Raw genomic sequence first — 14,557 nt, 5'->3', positions numbered from 1 at the left:
GTTATATAGGTATATTAAAGTTTGATAAAAAAAATTAACGTTTGGATAGTTAATTAAGGGAAAATGAGTAAATCTTAAAAGTGGTAAAATTCACTCACTATTGATTTTTGTTAATTAAATGGCTTTTTTAGTTAATGTGAGAGGAATTATATGGTAAGTAATCCATTAGGATAAAGCTTGGATGGAAAGTGGAAGAATTGGATTAAAATTTATGTGTTTCATAATAATATTATTAAATTAGTTAAATGTTACAATAGTAAAAAAAACATAAAAGAAAAGCATCATCTCTTTCATTTTAACTTTCTTCCATCGAGCCTTCATGGTTATGAAGCCTGAAGTTTCGGGCTTGGTTTTGTTCATGGATGGTAAGCCTTTGTTAATCTATTTTTTGTAAATTTTATGTTTTTGAGATTGTTGCAACTAGGTCCAGCTAAACATTTTGATATATTGTAATTTGGTGTAGTAGATTAAACTAGTTTTCTTAATTACAAGAACTTTAGTTGGGTTCTAGTTAAGTTTTCATTACTTTATTTAAATTTAATAAATTGTGTAATTTGAGTCTGTATTGACCTTAAGGCCTAAATAAGGCCTAAGGGTGAGCTAATATGCTTTGTGAGTGTGCACGAGGCCATTAGAAGGTGTGCTAATTCGGTACTGGTCGCTATGTTGCAATATGAAGAGTTGGATGTCGTAACATAGAAAGTAGAATAGAAGAATTTCAAGACTGCCTTCAGTGTCGTGGCACAACCTGAGGATGTCGTGACACAAGGCTTGGTATGTCGCGACATCAACTTTGTATAGGAAATAATTACAAGCCAGGGGCATTTTGGTTCACACAATCAAACATTAAGCTCGAGAGTGTCAGCTGACCTAGGGATAAGGACGATAACCATTCTAATTATATAAATAGGCTTATTTAACACATGTTATGGACAATTTTTTTCCTAAACTAGCAGTAAAAATTTCCTAAATTTTTTTTCTAATTATATAAATAGGCTTATTAAAATCTCATTTACAGATAGTTTGCTAGCATCTTAATTATAGAAGACCCCCCATGCAGAACCTCTTAATTATAATCTACTATCTTATGCTTTTATACATCCTTACTCTTTCAAAATCATAATATGCAGAGCTATCAAACTTACCAAGAGGTTGAAATATCTACAGATTTTCCCAAAATTTTAACTTCTAGGTTAACGAAGAGGAAGAGAATGTTTAAATCTAAGAAGAAGAACAAAAAGGTAGAACGAAAAAAGAAAAACCATCTCTCTATTCTCTTCTTATCATATATATATACTCAGATTCTGTTAGTGGATTTTGACAAGTGGCATATTTACTAAAACTATCATTTTTTTTCTTACTAAAAATTTAGGGTAAGTAGTAGAAAAGTCCGATGAAGTTGACATTAAAAGATAAGCCTGTAACAGCCTGATTGAGGGCCTAGTTAGAATAGTAGTCTCGGGATGACAAATCCAAAGTTGGAGGAATTGTTTTATTTTTACAATAGAGTCATACCATGGTTATTATAGTGCATGAAAAATTTGGTGAGCTAATTTTAACGTTTGTGAGCCCAATTGCGAAAAAGGACTAAATCGCATAAAGTGAAAAAGTCCTAAATTGATAGCTAAAGGTTTCAAATAGCTAGAGAACCAAAAATTGGGGGTCTTTTAAAGGGAAATTATTCCCTTTTAAGGGTGCTTGGCCGGCCATAGAGTCAAAAAGGGGACAAAATCTTTAAGTTTGGTATGTTAGGTGACTTATTTTGACTAAAATAGAAAAAGTAGTCAACTTTCTTTTCTTCTCATCTCTTCCCACCAAAATTATCAGCAATTGTTAGGGTTTAAAAGCTTCAAAAACTTCAGAAACTTTGACCCTTCTCAAGTAAGTGATTTTGATAGTTTCTCTTAATGATTTTTACATTTTTGAGACCCTAGAAACATGAGCTTTCTAATGAGGGGTCTATTTTGCAAAATGATCAAGAGTGTAGGGTTTTTCCATGAAAGGATTTGTGTTGTTTTCTGAGTTTTTATGGAAGAAAATGAGTCTTGGTTTTCTTATTAACAACTTTTGTGAAAGGTGTTAGCATGAAAACACCTAAGGGGACTATTTTGCACAAGTTGCAAAATAAGTGATAAGTGTGTAAAATAGAGAGAATTTGGAGTTGCTATAAGAGTAAAAAGAGTTCAGCTAGGCTTAAGATGCAAAGAAATTCGATAAAAATTAATTTTCGAGCATAGGGGCAAAATGGTCATTTTGTCAAAGTTTAAGGGCAAAATGGTCATTTTACCAAAGGTGTAAATTTTTAATTGCCTAATTGTAATTAGAGACTAAATGAGTGTAATTTTCCTAATATAGATCAAGAATTTCAAAATTAGGACCAAGACCGAGGGAAAGCCAAGCAAATCGACTAAATCATATATTCGTTACATTTTGAAATCCGAGGTAAGTTGTATGTAAATGATGCAACTACATTGCTAACATATGTGTTGGAATCATTATTGGATTGATATAGCATGAATTGATTGATTATGAAATTGAGATAGTAGAACATCCGTTGAAACCTTAGGAAGTAAACCGGATATTCATGTCATAACATTTGGGTCACTTGTGTGAGCTAGTGTAAGACATGTTTGGGACATGCATCGGACACAATATGAGAGCCAGTGTAAGACCTGGGACATGGCATCGGCATCAAGACGAGTGCTAGTGTAAGACATGTCTAGGACATGCATCGGCCTCGAGACGTAAGCCAGTGTAAGACATGTCTGGGACATGCATCAGCTGTGAGATGTGTCAGTGTAAGACCATGTCTAGGACATGGCATTGGCATGGTTATGTGAGAGCTAGTGAAAGACCATGTTCGAGACATGGCATCGGCCTCGAAGATGATAGCCAGTGTAAGACAATGTCTGGGACATGGCATCGGCACCTTACCCATGTTTGAGTCATATGGAATATCCGATAGTGTACCGAATGGTTCAATGGCGAAATTTATGAATTTAAGTTAATGAGGAAAGTATGACCACATTGTGAGTATTACAAGTACCTAAGTGATACATATGTATAAGATGTGGACTCATTGTATATGCTATGTGATTTGTATGGAGTGAAGAGTAAGTCATGCTTATGCCCACTTTGGTATCATGAGTTGTTGATAAATGGTAGACTTAGTGTTGTATATTTATTTATGTGCAACTTACTAAGCTTTATGCTTACTCCCTTTCCTTTCCATTTTCTTACAGTGCCGCCTATCTAGCTCAATGATCACCAAAAGTCAAAGATATCGATCACACTATCAGCCGAAGCAATCAGTATAGTTGGATTTATCTTTTTTAATATGGCATGTATAGGGCTTAGACTTTATCTTTTTGTGTTTTTGAGAATTGGCCAATTGTAATGACTAGGGTTGGGAACCCTTCATTTTGTATTAAGCCTTGAATGATGGCTAACACTCATTTTGATTTATAAAAGAGGTTAAATAAATGTCTATTGTAGCTGAATTGATATAAGAAGTTGTGTTTTTTTGATATTGGTTGGTATTTGTATGAATCTAAGTATGTCAGGGTAGCGAAGAGGCTTGGTAAATAGCTTTATATTGTCCACACAGGTAGACACACGGGCGTGTGTCTAGGCCATATGTGACACACGGTTAGCCCTATGGGTGTGTGGTCCAACCGTGTATTCCATGCACGTAAAAAATTCAAGTAGTATGCATGGTAATAAATACACGGGCAGAGACACGGCCGTATGTCTCAGCCGTGTGGAGGACACGACCTAGTGTACGGGTGTGTGCCATGGCCGTGTGACATTTTAGGGATACTGATGTTAGAAACAGAAAGTCCAAGTTTTTGCACACGGGCTAGAACACGGGCATGTCATGGCCGTGTGAGGAACATGGGCCATTAGCATGGGCGTGTGTCCGGCCGTGTAAAAACCCCTGTACGTATGAATTAGAAATTAATTCTACACGGGTGTGGGACACGGTCGTGTCCCAGGGTGCTTAGACTGTGTGAATCACACAGGCCATCAGCACGACCATGTCGAAATGGTCATACGAGCGTGTGTCCTGTTTTAAAGGCAAATTTCTTAAGGTTGGTTTAAAGACCCAGAAAGGTTTCGAATAGTTTTCAATGATCGATTTAGGGCTCGTAGGCCCATAATAAGAAGGTTAAAGTAGAAATAGAAAAATGTTTTAATTTGGACCGAGTCTCGGTGACTTGAGGTTGGTTGTAAGCATGATATCGAGTTAGGTAATGCCTTGTACTCCACCTTGGTGTGGGTTATTGGTATGGAGTGTTACATTTAGTGGTATCAGAGCCATGGTTTAGTTAGTTTTAGGACTAACCTAGCGAAAGTACGAGTCTAGCCATACATGCCATAAATATATATTGATAGTGTGACGATTTCTAACGATCATAATTATGTTTTTATATAGTAAATAGATCTTGATAGAGCCATGGCGGATGACGTGGAATGTAATGCGCTGGCTCTCGCAGAAGGGACCGCGCCAGTTGAGAGCGAGCCCGTGACTATGGGCTAAGACAGAGAGGCTAGAGAAGCCTACCTCCGAATGATGGATGCTTAGTATACGGAGTTTGTTCATGCGAACTCGAACACTCCACCTCCCCCACTTCCTCTGATTCCTCAGTATGCCCTGGTAGCTCCGCAAGGTGCGGACATGTTTAGAAGAGAGAAGCCTCCTGTCGACAAGATCCAGAAATAAGGGGTCGAGGAATTCTGGGCTACCATAGATGATGACCCGAAGAGAGCAGAGTTTTCGCTAGAAAATACCATTAGGGTATTTGACAAGCTATCATGCACACCTGAAGAGTGCGTGAAATGCACCGTGTCACTCCTATGGGATTCGACATATCAGTGGTGGAATACTCTCGTGCCTGTGGTACCGAGAGAAAGAGTAACTTGGGAATTTTTCCAAGAAGAGTTCCGAAAGAAGTATATTAGCCAAAGGTTCATGGTTCAAAAAAGGAAGGAATTCTAGAGTTGAAGCAAGGTAATAAGACTGTGACAGAGTATGAATGCGAGTTTGTGAAACTCAGCAAGTATGAGCGGGAATGCGTATCCACTGAAGCTACCATGTGTAAGAGGTTTGGGGACGACCTCAATAAAGATATCCGAGTATTTGTTGGCATCCTAGAACTGAGAGAATTTGTAGTGCTCGTTGAGAGAGCATACAAGGAAAAGGAGCTAGTAAAAGAGAGGAGGAAAACGGCTATTGAGTCGCTAGATTTCAAGAAGAGACAGATGGGGAAATCACATCAGTCTTCGTCTAAGAGATCAAAAGAATTCACTATCTGATTGAATCCTTTAGTGGGGTTTTCAAATAGAAATAAGGACTGGGAGAACACTACTTCGAGAGCCCAGACCACTACAGTTGCAAGCGTCGGTAGCGCTCGGCCAAATAGGCCAGAATGCTCTCAATGTGGTAGGCATTATTTTGGCGAGTGCCAAGGAAACGAGAGGGGCTACTACAAGTGTGGGTCACTAGACCACTTTATCCGTGATTTCTCTAAGATGGAAGAGAGAGAAAGGAAGTAAGAAATGAAGGCATGTAGTGCTCCGTTAAGGGGTAGACCACAAAAGAACCCCAGGAATGGGTCTCGTAGTAGGGGTACGGTAAAAGATGCTGCAGTGAGGTCCGAGGGCAGAGTTCCTAGAAGGGCTTATGCTATTCGTGCTCGCGAAGAGTCGAAGTCTCCTGACATGATTACGGGTACTTTTTCTATCCATGATATATTTGTCATTGCTGTAAGTGATCTGGGGTCTACCCACTCCTATATTTGTATGGAATTGATACCTCAAATGAACATGATAGTAGAGTCCACTGAAATTGTGATAAGAGCGTCCAATCCTTTGGGTAGATATGTGTTAGTGGACCAAGTGTGTTGATATTGTCCTTTGACAATTAGAGGTCATTGTTTTCTGGCAAACTTGATGTTATTGTCGTTTACTGAATTTGATGTAATCTTTGGGATGGATTGGTTGACTACTCATAGTGTTGTAGTGGACTGTGGGAAAAAGATAATTGAGTTGAAATGTGAAGAGGGTAATGTTCTTCAAGTTGGACCAAATGGGTCAGATAATCTGCCTATAGTAGTATCGTCTTTAACTGCCGAAAAATATTTGAGGAAAGGATATGAGGCTTACCTAGATTTTGTGCTGAATACTCAAGTGTCTGAGTTAAAGATTGACTTGATACCAGTGGTTTGTGAGTTTATAGACGTGTTTCCAGAAGAATTACCCAGAATACCTCCAGTGAGGGAAGTTAAGTTTGGAATTGTGTTGGTCCCCGGTATGACACCCATCTCGATTGCTCCTTATCGAATGGCTCTGACAGAATTGAAAGAATTGAAGGTACAGTTGCAAGAGTTAACGGATAAGGGTTTTTCGAGACTGAGCTATTCACCGTGAGGTGCCCCGGTGCTTTTTGTGAAGAAGAAAGATGGATCGATGAGGTTATGTATCGACTATAGACAGCTTAATAAAGTAACAGTAAAGGACAAGTATCCTTTGCCAAGGATCAACGACCTATTTGATCAGTTAAAGGGAGCCACGGTATTTTCTAAGATTAATCTAAGATCCGGATACTACCAGTTAAGAGTAAAAGAGCAAGATGTACCAAAGACTACTTTTCGAACGAGATATGGGCATTTTGAGTTCCTCGTCATGCCCTTTAGCTTGGCTAATGCCCCGACGGTATTTATGGATTTGATGAACCACATTTTCAGGCCATATCTAGATAAGTTTATCGTCTTCTTTATCGATAAAATACTGGTTTATTCGAGTGATGAGAGCGAGTACGCGGAGTATCTGAGAGTTGTGTTGCAAACCTTGAGGGTCAATAAATTGTATGCCAAGTTCGGTAAGAGTGAATTTCGGCTTAAAGAGGTCGGGTTCCTAGGACAACATGTGTCGGGTGACGGGAACCGAGTTGACCCAAGCAAGATCTCGACTATTTTTGAGTGGAAACCTCTGAAGAATGTGACAGAGGTTTGAAGTTTCTTGGGATTGGTCAGGTACTACAAACAATTTGTAAATGGGTTTTCAATGATCAATACTCCAATGACGAGGATATTATAGAAAGATGTCAAGTTTGAATGGACAGAAAAGTGTCAGCAAAGTTTCGAGAAGTTAAAGGCTTTGTTGACCGAAGCACTAGTGTTAGTGCAACCAGAGTCGGGCAAGAAATTTTGATTTTTAGCGATGCCTCCTTGATTAGTTTGGGGTGTGTGCTAATGGAAGAAGGTAAGGTTATAGCCTAAGCCTCAAGACAACTCAAGCCACATGAGAGAAACTATCCGACCCATGACTTTGAACTAGCGGCTATAGTATTTGCGTTGAAGATTTGGAGACATCACTTGTATGGAGAGAAATGTCGAGTATTCATTGATCGTAAGAGTCTTAAGTATTTGATGACTTAGAAGGAGTTAAATTTACAGCAACGAAGATGGACATATTACACCTTAGTGGTGATTCACATATGGCATGGTCTTAAACATACTTCATTCCCTTAAAGCTTTCTCATATACTTAGTAGGAGCTTCATGTTCAACCAACACTCTGAGGCGTAACCTTCATTTATCGTACTTTTTTCTTCAATCGAACAAAAACCCAATATGAAATCTTTAGATACTTATACAGGCAGATACTTTATGTGCCAACTTTAGTTTGCCAGAAGCCTGAAAAATGGCAAATTATGCTATAGTAGTGCACCAAAAGAGGTAACCTTCATATTTACTTGCCTTCTTCTCAGATCCGCCTAATTTGGGGTGTGACAATATGGGTGTTAGATTTATTAGTATCAGAGCTTAGGTTATTTGATATTTAAGTCGATGATGAGTCTAGATGTACATGGCACATAGGATATATTGATGGGATGGGATAAGATTATGTTTAATTAATTATGAAGTTATGAATATAGAGAAATCTGAAGATGTGGTATAAATCTCAAAAAGGTTCAAAAGGCGAGGTTTAAAGTAGGGCATCAAATATGGATAGAAAAAGGGATTGACTTAGGCCTCGAGTGCAAGATGAACCTGATGGCCCTATAAAGTTAGGGTTGGATTGAGAAGAAAAAGAACAATTTTCTATAAGAAGTGAAATAAATGAATTAGAAAAGGTACAACATAGAGAAGAAGTTTTAGTTACCGCAACTCTTTTATCATTGATGAATTAGTTGTTACAACAACTCGTGAGAATAACCAATGTTCCACCACCAACCCCTCCTACTGTTCCTCAAACTTAACCATCTGTATGAAGCCATTGATCTCCTCTAGAGAAGATTAAAAGGTATGGAGTGAAGAAATTTAAAGGAATTAAAGATGATGATACTATTGAAGCTAAGGAATGGTTAGAAAATAGACGGCGGGTATTCGAAGAACTACAGTGTACAAAAGAAGAGAAGTTGAAATGTGAAGTATCATTGTTGAAGGTAAAAGCTTATCAGTGGTAGACTTCCCTTCTAGAAGATGTAGGAAAATTTTACTTAGAAGAAAGGAAATGGGAATTCTGGGTTTAAAACAAGCAATATGACAATGGCAAAATATGTGAGAGAATTTGTCAGATTAAGTAAATATGGTAGAGAAATAGTTACTACAAAAGTAGATATCTGTTGACAATTTGAGTATGGTTTGAATGAAGACATCTTTTTTCCTATTTTTTCCTTGAATTTACAATATTTCTCAATGTTAGTTGATCGGGCTCTAAGGATAGAAAAGGGGCTAGGCAAATAGAAAGAGAATAGTTTGGTAAAATGAGCTACAACTAGCTCGATACCACCGCCGTCATAAAAAAAGACCATAGACCTTAGAAGGTCTAGATATTTAGCACCCATTAGAGGGTCGAGAATCAGAAGTCAGTCAAGGAAAACACAACAGACAACTTTAGTGGCTAGTATTGGAAGTTTTACGAATAAATATATTATGACATGCAAGCAATGTGGAAAACCTCATTTGGGTGAGTGCCGACTGATTCCCCGAGCTTGTTTTTGATGTGGCTCTAAGGATCATATGATTCAAGATTGCCCAAAACTGTCAAAAAATATAGTATAACAGTTAGTGAGGGTGTAACACCCATAACCCATCTCTATCATTGAATTAGGGTTACAGAGCATTACCGTACAATTAAAAACATTTAACATCATAATATTTAAATAAATTAAACATATCATAATCCAATCGCACATGCATTTTGTCCCTAAATCGAGCCTTCAAGGCCCTAAAATAACTTTGAGGCAATTCAAGACTAATTTGAAACAAAATAGAAAGTTTAAGAAAAAGTTGCAAAAATTGGAAACAGAGGTCACAAGCCCGTGTGGCCAGGTCTTTGTAACTTTCGAACAAGGGACACACGTTCGTGTCCCGACCTATAGCCTCACTCGTATAACTCACATAGATGCCACACAAGCCCGTGTGGTATATCGTGTAACTCGTTAAGTTACCTCACATGCCCATGTTCCAACCGTGTGCTAGGTCGTGTAACTCACTGAATTGAAACACTAAGAAACTCTTAAAAGACACACGACTGTGTCGCTAGGCCATGTGATAGCCTGTGTCCCAGGCCGTGTGAACCCAAAATTTACCTAAAATCTAGCCATTTCAAAACCAATTCCTACCTAACCATTCATACCATTTGGGCACGCATTAAAGGGTTTAAATATCATCCAAACATACATAAACATGCCATATCAACCATTCTAAATCACATAACCAATGTGTCATTCAAAGGCACCACAATTGTATCAAAACATTAATTACCAAGACATACAACAATGCCATATTCCAAACATACCAACCTAGTTCAATTAACTATTACATGAAATCATGAAAGACCATTTCCAAACAATCACTTACATACTAAAAGAGCTATACAAAAAAGTACTTAAGTATAGTTAAAATGACCTACCTTAAACAAGCATTAAAAGTTCATCAAGTACAAACTTAAACTTCAAAAGTTTGATCATAACAATTCACCATTTACACATTCACAAAATATCATAGTCATAAATACTCTTCCTATTGCATGCCACTTTAAACCAGCTTCAAACAAGTACAAAAATGACTACCAAGGTATAGATGATAGTGTGTGAGCTTCCAAGCCGATCCACTCGATGCAACGATTCCAAGAGTCCTTAAAAATTAAATTAAATGAATAAGCACAAAGAAGCTTAGTAAGTTCGATAATTCAACTCATTTGCTATAAATTTTCAAATTTCCAGGGAACATTAACATTCATTACACCGGTAATAAGTCTAAATAACACCGGCACTAAGCCTACTAGGCACTAAGCTTGAATAATACCGGCATTAAGCCTACTAGGCACTAAGCCTGAATAACATTGCCGCTAAGCCTAAATAACACTGGCACTAAGCCTACTAGGCACTAAGCCTGAATAGTAGTAGGTTTAACATTTAAATATCAATACATAATATAATTTAATATTAAATCACTAACAAGGAATTGAAATCAACTATACGTAAACATAAAACAAACTTATAGGACTAGTTTACTGTAATTGAAAAAGCACAAGAACTATTCTGAAATCTTTTCTTTTCCACTATCGTCAACACGCTTGTGATAATGCAAGGTAGAAGAAGAAGCCGACTGCTTCCCCTTCAAAAATGGTGATTTCAGCCAACAAAAGAGAAATGGGGAAGATGATAGCATTTTTCATAGTTTAATTTTGTTTTATTTATCAATTTATCATTTTACCCTTAATATTAATCAAAACTTTCACTAACACCTTGTCCATAACTATCGACTAACTCATTAAATGGTTTATTTACCATTGAAGTCCTTTAGCTTAACATTTCATAGCCATTAGACCCCTTTAGCTAAAAGAACTCAACTTTTACACTTTTTACGATTTTTTCCTTTTTACTTAATTAATCATGCAAACATCAAAATTTGTTAATGAAATTTTAACAAGACCTTAATATAATCCCATAAAAATTAAATAAATATTAAAATAATAATTTAATCATCAGAATTGTTGTCCCAAAACCATTGTTTCTGACATCACTGAAAATGGGCTATTATAAAGGGTAGCTCAAAGTAGCGAAGGGCCAAAAATTTTGAATTTACTAGTGGTAGTGGAAGTGGTCAAAGGTCAAAAAAGGAAATAGTGGGTAGATTAGAAGACTAGGCACTCTAGACATATGCTATTAGAAATTAAGGGGAAAGAGATGCACTCTATGTAATCACCGATAAGTTTTTTTTATTTGACTCATTTGTAATTACTTTGATTGATCTTGGTTCTACACATGTCTATATTTTCATAACATTAGTCAAAGACAAAGAATTACTATTAGAATTTATTAAGCATGAGGTTATAGTAATGAATCCTTTCGGGCAAAGTGAGAGTGTAAATAGAGTATATAGCCGATACCCTTTAAAAGTTCAGGATTATGAATTTTCAATCGATCTTATGGTATTATCGGTTCATGAATTTGATATAATTTTACATATGGATTGGTTATTTAATAAGGACCTGTGCTTTATTGTAAACGAAAAAGAATTTCTTTGAGGTCACCATATGGACAAGATATGATAACAATGGGTGAAGGATTCAGTGTGATGTCAAATACATTATCAGCTACGGAAGCATTTCGAATGATTAGAAACGAGTATGATGCATTCCTTGTCTATGTTTTTGACACACGAGCGACAACTTCAAAAATAGAATATATTTCAACTATCTGGGATTATTTTGATGTATTTCCTAAGGAGTTGCCTAGATTGTCACCAGAAAGAAAAAGTAGAGTTTACGATTGAGTTGAATCTTGGTACAACAATAATATCAATTGCACCTTACCGAATGGCTCTTCCTAGACTAAAATAATTAAAGACACAACTGTAAGAGTTATTGGACTGTGTATAGAAGAAATATGGGTCACGAGACTGTGTATAGACTACCGTTAATGTATTTTCTAAGATTGATCTCAGGTCAAGATATTATCAATTATGAGTAAAGGATTCTGATGTGCTAAAAATAGCTTTAGAACTCGGTATAACCGTTATTAATTTTCGGACATGCCTTTTGGGTTGAAAAATGCTCCAATAGCTTTTATGGACTTGATGAACAAAATTTTTCAATCGTATTTAGATCAATTCGTGGTTGTGTTCATAAATGACATCTTGGTGTATTCAAAAGATGAAGTTGAACATGATAAACATTTAAGAACTGTGTTGTAAATTTTTGAGAGAAAAACATTTGTGAGTCAAGTTGAGCAAGTGTGAGTTATGGTTGAGAGAAATATCTTTTCTAAGGCATACTATGTCAGCGGATGGTATCTGGTTTGATCCAAAAAAGATAGAAGCAATAATTTAATGGAAAGTACCAAAGAATGTGACTAAAGTAAGAGTTTTTCTAGGATTATTCGGTTACTATCGAAGATTTGTCAAAGGATTTTCTATGATTTCTCTGCCATTGACTCGATTGTTGCAAAAAGATGTAAAGTTTCAATGGACTGAGAATGTAACAGCCTGTTTTCAGTGAAATCAGAACAGTGATTTTGGGATCACCAATCAGAAGTCAAAATTTATTATTATTATTTTATGGTCTAAAGTATGACAGACATACCATATAAAAATTTCGCTAAGAAATTTTACGGTTTACATGCTTAATTTGATAAAAGGACAAAATCGCGTAAAGTGAAAAAGTTAAGTTCTAATAGTTAAAGGTTAAGAAATTTTACCGTTTACATGCCTTCAGGGTTGCTTCAGCCGGTTAAGATTTTGCTTTGGATGTGGGAGAAAGTGACTATGGATTTTGTTCGTTGGCTGCCCTTAACCCCTACTAAGAAGGATTTAGTATGGGTCATCGCTTATCGACTGACTAAATCTACCCATTTCATACCTGTTCGTACTGATTACTTGCTATAGAAGTTGGCTAAGCTGTATGTGTCTAAGATAGTGTGACTGCATGGGGTACCGATTTCTATAATATCTGATAAAGATCCTCGGTTCTGAAAGAAGTTGCATGAAGTATTGGGTACAAGGTTGGACTTGAGTACTGTGTTCCATCCTGAGATAAACGGATAGTCAAATAGGGTGATTCAGATACTAGAGGACATGTTAAGGAGTTGTGTAATTGACCTCCGTGGAAATTAGGAAGATTACTTACTATTGGAAGAGTTTGCATACAACAATAGCTACCAGTCTAGCATATAGATGGCACCTTACGAGGCATTATATAGTCATAGGTGTCGTACTCCTACGTGTTAGACTGAGGTGGGCAAGCAGTGTGTTCTGGGTCCTGAATTGATTTCTGATACTGAACATAAAGTTAGAATAATTCAGGATCGACTAAAGGCGGCATCCGACAGGCAGAAGTCATATGTGGATCTAAAGCATAAGGAGATTGAGTATTCGGTGGGGGACTTCATGTTTCTTAAGGTCTCGCCATGGAATAAGGTACTGAGGTTTGGTCGGAAGGGCAAGCTAAGCCTTAGGTTCATTGGGCCTTACCATATATTGAAGTACATGGGATTGATTACCTATCAACTTGATTTACCTCCAGAATTGGACCGGATCCATGATGTGTTTCATGTCTCTATGTTGAGACAGTATTACTCTGATCTTGCACACATTGTCTCGACGGAGGAGATTGATGTTCGGCCTGATCTGACTTTTGAGGAGGAGTCAGTTCAAATTTTAGACCGCGATGTGAAAGTTCTGAGGAGGAAGTCAGTTCCATTGGTTAAGGTGCTATGGCATAATCGCAGTTCGGAGGAAGCCACAAGGGAACCTAAGGAGGTGATGCAACAACAATACCCCCATTTTTTTTGACCAAGTCAATTTCGAGGCCGAAATTTTCTTTTAGGGGGTAGAGTTATAATGCCCCAAAAATTGACGTGTTTATTTTGTATGTTGTGTTGCATAAATGTATGTTTGTTTCAGTGGTCGAGTGTCCTGAGGAGTGTTGGAGAGGTCTTAAGTTCAAACCTGGACAATTGCTAAAACTTTGGTCTTTTTAAGTATAACCCTTGCTTGTAGTTAGTAGTCTTTTAAATTGTTGTGGGTAAAATTTGTCACAAGGAGGTTGCTAGTCTAGTTGCAAATGGTGTGTGGGTGTTTCTTAGAGGTCTGAGGTTTGAGCATTGGCAGGGTGGAAAGAGTATTTTGTTTTTGCCACAAGTGTGAGGGAGGTATACTAGGTTGACGTAAATTGAAGAGTTGGTGGGAGTTTGAATAGGTGGTTGAGTAGAATAAGGTAGAGAGATTTTAGGAGAGGGATAAAGTGGAGGAAAAAGTGCAGTTTGAGGTGGAGTGAAGTTGTACCGAATTTGGGTGTTGTGCATAGGGACTTTCGGCTGAGTAGTTCTTCCTTAGGATTTTATATTTTGGTGCTACTCTTTTGCGGTCTTTTCTTCTCTTAGGTGCGATTTATTCTTTGCTGGCCGAATACTGCTTATTCTTTTTCCTCTGTGTGCTGACACTTCTTTCGACTTCTATCTTATCTGTGGTCTTGGTGGTAAGTGCTACTCATTTGACTTTGTTTGGTTCATTTCTTTTTCTTTTTCTTTTTAGCATACCTATGGT

Source organism: Gossypium arboreum, chromosome 1 (assembly GCF_025698485.1).
Source record: "Gossypium arboreum isolate Shixiya-1 chromosome 1, ASM2569848v2, whole genome shotgun sequence".
In the NCBI taxonomy this organism is placed as follows: domain Eukaryota; kingdom Viridiplantae; phylum Streptophyta; class Magnoliopsida; order Malvales; family Malvaceae; genus Gossypium; species Gossypium arboreum.
This window is presented reverse-complemented; position numbering follows the sequence as displayed.